Source organism: Haemaphysalis longicornis, unplaced genomic scaffold (assembly GCF_048455015.1).
Source record: "Haemaphysalis longicornis isolate Haplotype H1 unplaced genomic scaffold, Haemaphysalis longicornis Haplotype H1 scaffold_11, whole genome shotgun sequence".
In the NCBI taxonomy this organism is placed as follows: Eukaryota; Metazoa; Arthropoda; class Arachnida; order Ixodida; family Ixodidae; genus Haemaphysalis; species Haemaphysalis longicornis.
The window spans coordinates 118,170,124-118,182,046 of NW_027526214.1; the positions used below are offsets into that span (position 1 = coordinate 118,170,124).

Consider the following 11,923-nt stretch of genomic DNA (forward strand, 5'->3'; position numbering starts at 1 on the left):
GCAAAGCCCGCCCGTGCTCGCTCATTTCGACGAAAACGCCCAAACGGAAATACACACGGACGCCAGTGATATAGGGTTGGGTGCCGTCCTTGTCCAAAAACAAAGCGGGTGCGAAAACGTAATCGCCTATGCCAGCCGTGGTCTGTCGAAGGAGAAGAAAAACTACTCTGCCTCCGAAAAACAGTGCCTGGCTATTATATGGGCCATTTCAAAATTTCGCCAATACGTGCATGGCAGACCGTTCAAGGTTGTAACAGACCACCATGCGCTGTGTTGGCTCGCCAATTTGAAGGACCCCTCTGGCCGTCTTGGGCGGTGGAGTTTGCGCCTGCAAGAGTTCGATGTTACAATCGTCTACAAATCCGGCAGGAAACACTCCGACGCCGACTGCCTGTCCCGCGCCCCTGTCGACCCACCACCACAAGACTCCGATGAAGACAGTGCGTTCTTCGGGGTTGTTACGGAGAGCGACCTAGCCGCCCAGCAGCGTGCCGACCCCGACTTGCGAGTAATGATCGACTACCTCGAAGGACGAAACGTCGCCGTGACTATAGCGTTCAAGCGTAACTTACCAGCATTCAGCCTCAAAAACTCCGTCCTCGTGAAGAAGAATTTCAGCCCCGGAACAAGAACGAATTATGTACTTGTCATACCCGCAGACCTTCGTGACGAAATTTTGGAAGCATCCCACGACGACCCGTCTTCCGGATATTTTGGCACGGCTCGCACTATTGCAAAAATTAAGGCGAAGTACTTCTGGCCCCGCCTTACATCCGACGTCACCCACTACACTCTAAGAAGACGAGGAGTGCTGGGCACTCTGTCTAGTAGTAAAAACTTTTGTCCCATATTTCACTCTCTTTGGCAGTATTGGGCGACTCTTCCGAGGAGTAGCGCGTGGCGGCCAAACGAGAGGCGAAACACTCCTCGTGGGATTTACTTGCTGCTGTCGAAGCGGAGTACTTGAACCCGTGTGGGAATTGCTATGCCATGTACAAGGCAGCGTTCCGTCACTCCCTTTAGGCGTGAATAAGCTCTATTGGTTTCGGCGTTCCCGGATACTGCAGACGGGTACTACTACTCTCTCTTGTAAAGCATCTCGTTACGCCTCAAGAGCGTTCTGCTATTCCCCGCGATGCAGCGTGTTTTCGCTCCGCCTGCTACTAGCCCCCCCCCCCCCCCTCCTCCCCCCCCCATCCCCACGATGGTACTATAGGCAGTTACAAGCAAACAAAACAGGACAAGCCATTTTGAAACATGGAAAAAAAAAAACAAGGTCAGACTTTATTTTTCAAAAAAATACCACAACAATCGGTTCATTGTGCAATTTCACACAAAAAGCAATTCATTTTGAATTAAAATATCACAGCATAAAAACGGTTCTTACTCCACATGCACACAGGAGACGTAACGCCTATTGAGGATACATCCAAGAAAAATTCACAAATAAAAATGCAGCAAAGCAATTGATAACACTGAAATACAAACATTAAATTAAGACAATAAAAATGACATTAACACCCACAAATAAAAAGGTACTGGCATTAGCACGAAAGTGTCAGTAGAAATACAGCAGTGGGAAAATAGTTAACAGTATTAACATAAAACAAAGTGGCCTTAGTACATCAGTGAGTGCTTCACATGGACTGGAAAGCCAGCTCTTATTTAGGACACATCAAAAACATTTACAAATAAATTTTGCGAAACAAAAATCTTGGACTAAAACTATTCAGCGTGGATTACTATTAGCGCATTACAAGGTGCAATCAACACAAAGATACAAAGCCACTGACACGGGAACTTTGCAACAGATATGTTGGTGGGACAATAGGAAACCACCGGAAACATTCCCACTGGGTTTTTTAGGCGGGTGGTTCTCAAATGAGGATGCGCTAGTAAGATTTAAAAAAGGCATAACTTGCTATTAAAAACAAACACGTTCTAGCTGAATGCTTCATAATGTTGGTGGCGGCCTTCAGAACAGTACCGACCAGGGCGCCGTGCTTGAGCCGAAGTAACGTCTACAGAAGCAAGAAGGTGCGCTTCCCCTTTGAAAACACAGACAGCAGCAATGGGAACTCATCCACGATGTCCAAGAATGTGAGCAGAAGTGTCTTGAATGCGACGGCCACTCCTGCTGACGCCTCGGGGATCTCGTTCTCTCTCAGGAAAAAAAAATCTTCGGGCAAGTACCGTCTTCCCGTGGTTCCTGCATAGGAAGAAAGAGGGGGACAGCAAAGATAAGTTCAACAATGAAAAAAAAATTGACGAGTTTGACGACGTGATAGATTAGTTTTTGCGCCGAGTGAACGCATTGAACCCGTACTGGAATGCAATACTGCTTGGCGCAGTCACAAGTCTACATGCGAATGTGCGGTGACCTTGGATGCAGCCACGCTCATTGTGCCACTTGGTCAATGTCATGTCAGACAGCGCGCCCTACAGCTGTCTGCCTACGCAATGCGCCCCAAACCCATTAGTGCTTACGTGTCCGTAGCTTCTATTGTTTACCCCGCTGTCGTTCCCGGTATAAAAACATTTAACAAAATTTAAGTAAAGAGAACTCTTTTCGTAACATTATAATCCCTGATGAATTTGCATAGGATTTTGCCCTCAGCCGACTGCAACGTACGGCCCATTATACGTTCACAAGTACAGCGTGTAAAAGTTGCTATGGGGCATATAGCTACTGTTTTTTTCATTCTCGAGTACGCTTCGTTGCATGCACGCAGCAGATCGCAACACCTGATGAGAACCAATAGGCTCGTTATTGAACGATCAGAACGCTCGAACATTAAACCACACGCAGCGACGGCGACAACCAACGCGAAAAAAAGTACCGTAATGGGTACAACAAACACTATGGGAGACAGCGACAAACGAAAAAAAAGAAATAATGCATTGCTGCCAATGCCATTCGTCGTCGTTGCTGCCGCTCGCTCGTGGGCTGCTTCTGGCCGGTATAAGCCCGCGACGGCGACGGCCCGTCGCCTGCCGCAGTTGCCGCCGTCAGCGGCCTGTGTAAAAAAATTTTGTCTGTGTCGCCCACAATAACTGTTTGCCGTACCCAATGAGTGAGTTTTCTCGCGTCGCTCATCGGCTTAGACGCATGTAGTTACCCCTTAACAGTCCCATCTCCGGCCATCCTGTCCTCAATCAAAACGCAAAAAACCTAAGCCCCGTCAGGACGGCATTTCAGTCTGCTGCTGTACGCGCGGCGGTCACTAAAATTAGAGAGTTTTAGCAGTACGTTCGTTACGTTCGTTCCGTTGCTACCGGGTTTACCGGGACCCGACTGCGCATGCGCAATTTGTTCCGTACGCGGCCGGCGTCTCTCCCGGCGCTCTGCTTCCGTGTTACCGTATCCGGAGCCCGCAACCGGCTTGCTCGGGTGTTAGAAACTTTAGGCTTAGCGTCCTGGCGAATATTTGATCGCCGCTATCTGTGCAACTGCGAATGACACTCCGTAACACAACGTTTCACCTCACTATCATCCCCTTTCTCGCATGTGAAACTTTATTTGAGCTACAACTGCTGTGAGCGACCGGTGACCGAGACATCTGCGTAGCCTGTTTCGATGCTTCCGAGGCAGGTATCGCCATCCGAGGCAGGCCACTCGCCGCACCGCGCGCCGCGGCATCCATGGCCGGTCAGCATATGCTTGCATCGCGGCAGATATATCTGATCGCCGCTTTTAAAATAAGCCCCGAGAACAATCCCTAGCACAATTTTTCACCACACTAACACTTACTTTCTCGCAGGTGGAACTTCGTTTTAGTGATCAGATTGATTTGGAAGAACAGCGACAAGCGGTTGCTACCGTGGTCTGCGCCGGTTCGAGCCGCTGAGTGTGCCGAGCTGGCAGGTGCGACCGGCGTGTGCGCGGACTGTTTCCGATGCAGAAAACGCTTCACGATTGCCTGCTTTATCCATTTCTTGCGTACAAACCCGCGGAATCTACAAATTCAGCTCAGCGATCGTCGTAGTTGACCATGGTGCAAAAACAGTGGGCGGAGCGGCGCCGACGAGGCATCGCACACCCGCATCGGGCCATGTGTCTCAAATTCACGCGTACAACTAGTCGTGGTGACAGTCGTAACGATCAGTCGCATACGAATCGCATGTACCAATTGTACATGTGTCTAGCGCTTCAATCGGGCAAGGCCAAGGCCATTCCTCCACGTGAACGGCGCGCGACCATGTCGTCACCTGCGCTCGCTCTGGTGCCGTCGCCGCCACCGCAGCCCCTGCCTCACAATGCGTCCGGCCGAGCGCGATTTATTTTAGATTTGCAATGCTTTAGGGGAAACTGCGTTGTTTATTTACGTATTTTTAGCGTGCGGATTTTTGCAACTACTCGGCTAATCAGCCGTCACACGGAACGAACGGTACGACGCTACGGAGTGCTAAAACACGTTTTCCGTCTCACTCTACGGAAACAACCCGGTACGTACGCGCGCATGCGCAGTCGGGTCCCGGTAAACCCGGTAGCAACGGAACGAACGTAACGAACGTAACGAACGTACTGCTAAAACTCTCTATTATTGTAATTTTAGTGACTGCCACGCGCTAGACGCGCTCCTATCACTCAGCCCATTGGACGAAATTCTTTGGAGCCGCGCAGGTCGCCACAGCTACTGCACGGCAGCCACTCTAACCCTAGCCGCCTAGCTAAGAGTACAAATCAAAACGCAAAAAACCTATCTGGACAGGATTTCAGTCTGCTGCAGTACGCGCGGCGGTAACTAAAATCATTGTAATTTTAGTGACTGCCACGCGCTAGACGCGCTCCTATTACTCAGCCGATTGTACGAAATTCTTTGGAGTCGCGCTAGTAGCCACAGCTACTGCACGGCAGCCACTCTAACCCTAGCCGCCGAGCTAAGAGTACAAATCAAAACGCAAAAAACCTGTCTGGACAGGATTTCAGTCTGCTGCAGTACGCGCGGCGGTAACTAAAATCATTGTAACTTTAGTGACTTCTACGCGCTAGACGCACTCCTATCACTCAGCCTACTGTACGAAATTCTTTGGAGCCGCGCAGGTAGCCACAGCTACTGCACTGCAGCCACTCTAACCCTAGCCGCTGAGTTAAGAATACAGGGTAGCGCTGCGACTACTCGCGCGACCGTGCTTCTTACCTGCGAAAACATTCGGCTAGGATACCAACACTTCACGAATCAAAGGGATTGAAACGGTGCAAGACTCGACGCTGTTTGCACACGGGTACAAAAGCCGCCCTTCAAATCTAAGCAACGGTCAAAATGAGTGACGAAAACATTAGGGTTAGCCGCTTCCGCGGACCGAAGCTAGAGAGCAACTCTCCTTCGCTAAATACACAAGATAAGAATACCAGGTTAACTAATGGCTTACCTCCACTTCCAGCCAGCATTTCTTCGTCCGGTAGATAAATCCATGGTCGTCATCCCAAGATCCCAAGCTTAAGGCGCGAAGCCTGCAAAGGCAGCGACTGCACACCGGCTGGTCCGGCGGCTTGCGCGCGCATTGCTACACAGTGCATATAGTTCCGGTATCGGCCTCTGCGCCGCCGCAGCTGTAATGTCCGTCCGAAATAAAAACTAGTTCCACGCATGCACGCACGCACGCACGAACTAATATACGGCTTGCTTACGTGTTCGTGATCTAACGCTGACGCACAGGCATGCAAGCAGTTAGCGAGCACGCGTCACACTGCGTTCAAGCAAGTATGACGATAGGGCAGGTCAAACTTCCCATGTTGAGCAAGCCGTCTCCGAAGCTTCGGATAATTCTCGCGCCGAGAATGCTGGCGCCGAGAAGGCGAAAACGAAAACAGACACCGGCAGCCTGCCGAGGGGCCAAGCCCGGAGCACGAAACACCTGAAACCGCCACCGTCGCAGCGAACGCGGCCGGATGTTTATACCAACGAGTGAGAGCTTTGGAGTCTTGCCTGGGGCGTGTCACGTGTGTGTGCTGTTCGCCGAGGAGAGTCGCCCCACGCCTGCGCACCGCGTGAGACGTTTTCTCCCCGTCATGGAGCTCCCCGTGCTCTTCTGTCCTGATCCACTGTAACCTCAGTTTTCTCAATAATTATACCTTGAATTCTCAAAACCTAGTTTCTCCTATTCGATGCGAGCACGCGTCGTACTGTGTTCAAGCATGCAAGCATGACGATAAGGGCAGGTCGAACTTCCCATGTTGGATGAAGCGTCTGTTTGGAAGTCCACTTCGTGCGTAGCACATGGTTTACAAAGCGCAGCCCTGTGTTCCGCGCTGGCGGGACATCACGGTCTGGCGCGATCAGTCGTCGCTCGCCCGGTTCTTGCGGGTGCACCGCCTGTGTCGGCTTTCACCGTAGACGCGAGATTGCGTGGCGGAAAATCCGCCGTGGTAGTACGCCGTATATTCGTCGGGCTGAGCTACGGAGACGCGGCGTCCACCGCCGCGCCCCCGCCGCTGGGACGCCCTCGGTGTAATCGGCGTAATGGCTGAAATCGGCGCGCAGTATTCTTTCCTCCGTGGTGCGCACCTTTTATGATGCATAGTCTGACAACTTTTTAAATGTCGATAACTAAGCCATTACAGAGGAAAAAACAAAACCAAATCGAGACATGCGTTTTTTTTAGTTTTGTCAAGCTTGCTCCATTCATGTCACTGAACGATGCGAGCAATCGTTACATGAATTCATATTCTTGCACGTTTAGAATACGCGGCGGAAGTACTCGGGAGCTTTTTACACAACTGCTTTATATAATATATACGTATGCAAATAAAACATCGCTGATGAGTTGGTGTGCGTAAATGGTAGGAGTGCCTCTCCATGCTTACTCCCGCACTTGACAAGAATGAAATTGCGATTTTACTCTTCGTGCTGGTGAGAGGAGACGATGTGCAGCTTTACTCTTCACTGGTGCGGGAGCGGAACTGGGGCTGCACTCCGCCGCGCACGAGAAGAGTACGCTGTCAGTTTTGCTCTTCCTCCTCATGGGAGCGAACATTACATCCAACTCCCCGCAGCTTTCGAGGGGAGCGCGCCAACGCTTGCAGGAGTACAATGACTGTTGGACTCTTCAACTGCTCCCCCGATTTCTTAGAGTGTACGTTCGGAGTTGCCGGGACTGCCAGCGACGAAAAACGCCGCCGACAAGACCCGCCGGACTTCTACAACCGATCACCGTCCCGTCGAGGCCCTTTCAACAGACTGGAATGGACCTTCTAGGCCCGTTCCCGACGTCACGATGAGAACAAGTGGATTGTCGTAGCGACAGACTACATGACGCGCTACGCAGAGACCCCCGCTCTTCCGCGGGGGACTGCACAAGAAGTCGCCAAGTTCTTCATAAGCCAAGTTGTGCTGCGACATGGAGCCCCTGAAGTCCTAATCACGGACCGCGGAACGGCCTTTACTGCGGAGCTGATGCAAGGAATCTTACGCTACAGCAACACGGATCACCGAAGAACGACGGCGTACCACCCCCAAACGAATGGACTAACAGAACGTCTGAACAAGACAATTGCGGATATGCTGTCCATGTACGTCGACGTTGAACATAAGACTTGGGACTAAGTCCTCCCGTATGTCACGTTTGCGTACAATAGAGCGACGCAGGAAACTACGCAGATGACACCGTTCGAGCTTGTCTACGGAAGACAACCGACTACGAGGCTCGACGCCATGCTTCCGCATGTAGAAGACGACGACCTGAACGCCGACGTCCAAGGATACCTTCAACGTGCGGAGGAGGCCCGCCAGCTCACTCGAGTTCGTATAAGGGACCAGCAGCTGGTGGATGCCGGCCGCTACAACCTCCGACGCCGAGACGCCATGTACCAACCAGGGGATCGTGTGTGGGTGGGGACTCCCATCCGACGACGCGGACTGAGCGAGAAACTTCTGCGACGGTATTTCGGACCCTACCAGATTCTGCGACGTGTTGGCCAACTTACCTACGAAGTGATCCCCGATGGTGACTCCGGCACATCACGACGACGTACGCGGCCCGAAGTCATCCACGTGGTTCGCTTAAAACCTTTCTACGAACGATGACGAACTTTTATTTTTATTTTCGGACTGTCGCGTATGTTAGCATCGGGTCGATGCACTCTTAGAGGGGGGGGGGGGTAATGCCGCGAACCATGCACTGGGTTTGTTTATTTGTGTTTTGCTTTTACCGCCCGGCTGCGCCGGTCTGTGTTATCTCCGTGTCAAGAGAAGCGTGGGTTCCATTCTTTCTTTCTGTGCCGCGTGTGTTATCTGTTCGGATAGGGAGAGCATTCCGATCTAACGTGAACATCCCGGAATAATCTTCTTGCATCTACAATGTTCTCGATGCGAATCGACGGTTCCAGAACCACGCGCGCCGAAAGATAAAAAGCCTGCAGAGCAGACGCCGGGGCATTCGATTCTGCGACGCTCGCTGACGCGTCACTTTGTTGACCGCTGCTTCGCCGCCTCTGTATTCTTTTGAATTGTTAGGGGAGCACAAGTTCGCTCCAATAAACTTGTTTCTCCTGCAAGACAACTGCGTCGTCCTTGGCTACGTGACAATATGTAGCGAATGCAACTTCGTCTATAACGTCAGAAAATGTTCGGGTATTTCAGAGACTCAATTCTCTTCAATGAGAGAAGCTACAAAGAAGTCGTGGCGATGTCAGACGTGCCGTGTCGGGAGGTCTCGCAGTGGCTCAAAAAATAAATTAAAACCGCAAAACCCTCAAAGCTCCAAAGACGTTGACTTCACGCTGGTCACTCATGGGACTAAAACCGACGCTGTACTGTCTGACATTACCGCTATCCTTCTTGACAATCAAATGAAACTAAGCTCCCTGCTGGAGCTAAAAACTACTGTTGAAAACATTGAACTCTAAGTCAAAGTGATGTCAGACAAGTATGACACCATTCTAGCTGACACTACACGTCATAAAGGTGACATAAAGAGCATCAAGAAAAAAGTGCAGGCTCTTGAAATCAATGTTTACCCCGAGGTGGATCCCTTAAAGGAACAGCTGAATGATCTAGAATGGCGAAACCGCAAACTGAATTTAGAATTTCATGGAATCGAACTAGAGGAAAATAAAAACTTGATACAAAAAATAAACGAGTTGGCAACCCTGTTAAATGTAGCTCGCCTGTCTTGCATTGACGTTGCTGTGATTCACCGCTTATCAGCCAAGCCTGGGAAAACACCCGGCATCATTGTCCGATTTTCCCGCAACGATGTGAGGGACGAATGGTTCGCGAAAAGACTAAAGCTTAGGACTGCTGAATCGCCAGAGTTCATACAAGAGAACTTGACTAAGCACTGTAGGCTACTTCTCTTTGAAGCGAAGAAATGGGCCAAGGAACAAGGCTTCCAGTTTGCCTGGCACCGAAACGGAAAAATTCTCGTACGGCGCAAGGACGGCTATCCAGCGCGACTTATCAGATCAGTGGGTGATCTCGCGCTGGCTGCCTCGGAAGACTATTGAATTATCTGTGCCGACTTGACCAAATTTAGTTGTTATTTTTCCTTTTAACATGAATGAAAGCCACTACATAAACCTAGATCAGATTGCTAGCTTTGTAGGCCAAGAATTTCACTCGTCATTGAAGACATTTCACGCCAACATGAGATCTCCTAGAAATAAATTCGACGCTTTAGAAGTTTTGCTTACTGAATTAAAAATTAGATGTCATGCAATTAGGCTAACCGAAACGTGGTATGAAAATAAAGAAGTGCCATTCAGTGCCGTAGGATATGGTACTTACAACCTGAACCGACAATCCGGTAGAGGTGGTGGTGTCGCTATCTTGATCACAGAGGACTTAAAGTGCGAGGTAATGCCCTCTTTTACGCACTCTACACGGGATATTGAGATTATCATACTGCAGTGCAAACAAATAGTTTTCACAACAACATACAGGCCTCGGGACGGCAACTTAGCATCTTTTTTTAATAATTTAGAACGTCTCTTTTCCTATATCAATGCGAATAAAATGAATATTATTTGTGGAGGTGATTTTAATATAAATCTATTGTGTGATTCTGAACCTGTTAAACAATTTAGTGTCTTGCTTGCAGAACATAATATGATAAATACTATCTCATTACCAACAAGGATAACCACAAGCGCGTCTACACTGATTGATTTATTTCTAACAAATTATAAATCATGTCAAACTAAAGCAGGAGTCTTGACGTACTACATTAGTGATCACCTCCCGACTTTTCTGTGCATAAATACGACAGTTTAACACAAATGAATCGCGGATAAAATACATTACCAGGAAATCTTGCCATCTCAACTACATCAGTTCCGACACAACATAATGAGTACGAAATGGTTAGAAGTGTTTAATTCTCAAGATACGAACGTTTCCTATGATTTATTTATGAGCAAATTCAAAGAGCTGTACAGCAGACGCTTTCCTTTCAAAACTATTAGTATATTCTCAAGAGTTGGAAAGCCATGAATAACAAATGGGTTGTTAGCTAAAATTAAAATAAAAAATTGCTTGTTTCACACGTTTATCCGCACGAGGGATAACAACAAACTTCAAGAGTTCAAAAGATATCGGAATGACTTGAATAAGGAACTTAAGAAAGCCAAAGTTCAATATTTCGAAAATAGTTTTCAACCAATCGAAAGTGATAGCAAGGCTTTGTGGGGAAAACTAAATCAAGTTATGAACAACTCACGGGTAACGAAATCGATCGATGGGCTCATTGTTGATGGGAAAAAACCAGTGGTCAAGATTTGTCAAATGCGTTCAACACACATTTCACTAATTTGCCTATTCCATCTATCAAACATCAGACCACCACTGTAAATAATGATAGTCAGTTAAATAGCATGTTTTTAAACCCTGTTTCCGTTGAAGAAGTGCACTGCACGTTCTTAGCCCTAAACAACACAAATTGTTGCGACGCTGAAGACATACAAATCAAACCAGTAAAATTTGTAATCGACATCATAGCTCCACTATTAACACATATTTTTAACTTAAGCTTTTGTACAGGTATTTTCCCCCCAAAAATGCAGATAGCGAAAGTAATTGCAATCTATAAGAAGGGTGATCGTAATAACCTCGGTAACTACCGGCCTGTATCTATTTTACCCGTGTTCTCCAAAGGATTAAAAAAACTTATCCATGCTCGACTCGCTTCCTTCGCAGAAAAAACAAAAATAATAACCGAGGCGCAATATGGTTTCCGTCCTCATCGATCTACACAAATGGCTCTTCTGGACCAAAACGAATACATACTAAAAATATAGAAAGCAAAAACTTTGTGCTAGGAATATTTATCGGCTTCACGAAAGCCTTTGACTACTTAAACCGAGATCTTCTACTGGATAAATTCAGCTCTTATGGGATAAGAGGTCAATTATTACAATTAGTCAAATCCTACCTATCCCACCGATTTCAGTTCGTTAAAAACAACGGGTATTCGTCAACTCTTTTGCATACCCGGGATGGAGTACCCCAGGGCAGTGTGTTAGGACCATTTTTGTTTAATGTGTACATAAATGATATCGTAGACATTGATTCCCGAGCAAAATTTGTTATATATGCAGACGATTCTAGCATATTTATATCATATGAAACCTGCCTTGAACTTTGTAATATAGCAAATACTATTCCATAAAAAATCATAAAATTGTCATCTGTTAATGGTTTACTAATTAGTGTTTCAAAAACCAAAGCAATAATATTCCACGCTAAAGCGAGAGTGGCTACACTTTGCTCAAAACTTATGTTAAGTAATCAGAGATTGAACTTGTGAATGAGTTCAAAACCCTAGGAGTAATTTTCACAAACAATATGTCGTGGGACAAGCACGTGAATCTTATGTCACAAAAGCTTTCATCAATAATTGGTATATTTTATCGACATAGAGAACACCTCCCTAAAAGTATCATGCTACTGTTGTACAAATCATTGTTTCTGCCTTACTTGAATTA

At 47.7% G+C, this 11,923-nt stretch overlaps 1 long non-coding RNA gene across 1 annotated transcript; it reads right to left on the reverse strand.

Moving 5' to 3' along the window:
• Positions 1 to 1,264: 1,264 nt before the first annotated feature.
• On the reverse strand, positions 1,265 to 5,678 carry LOC144160895 (uncharacterized). The gene is made up of 2 exons (XR_013320428.1): positions 5,374 to 5,678; positions 1,265 to 2,209 (listed from the first exon to the last, which is right to left on the reverse strand). It is a non-coding gene; the product is annotated as an uncharacterized LOC144160895 (long non-coding RNA).
• Positions 5,679 to 11,923: the final 6,245 nt, after the last annotated feature.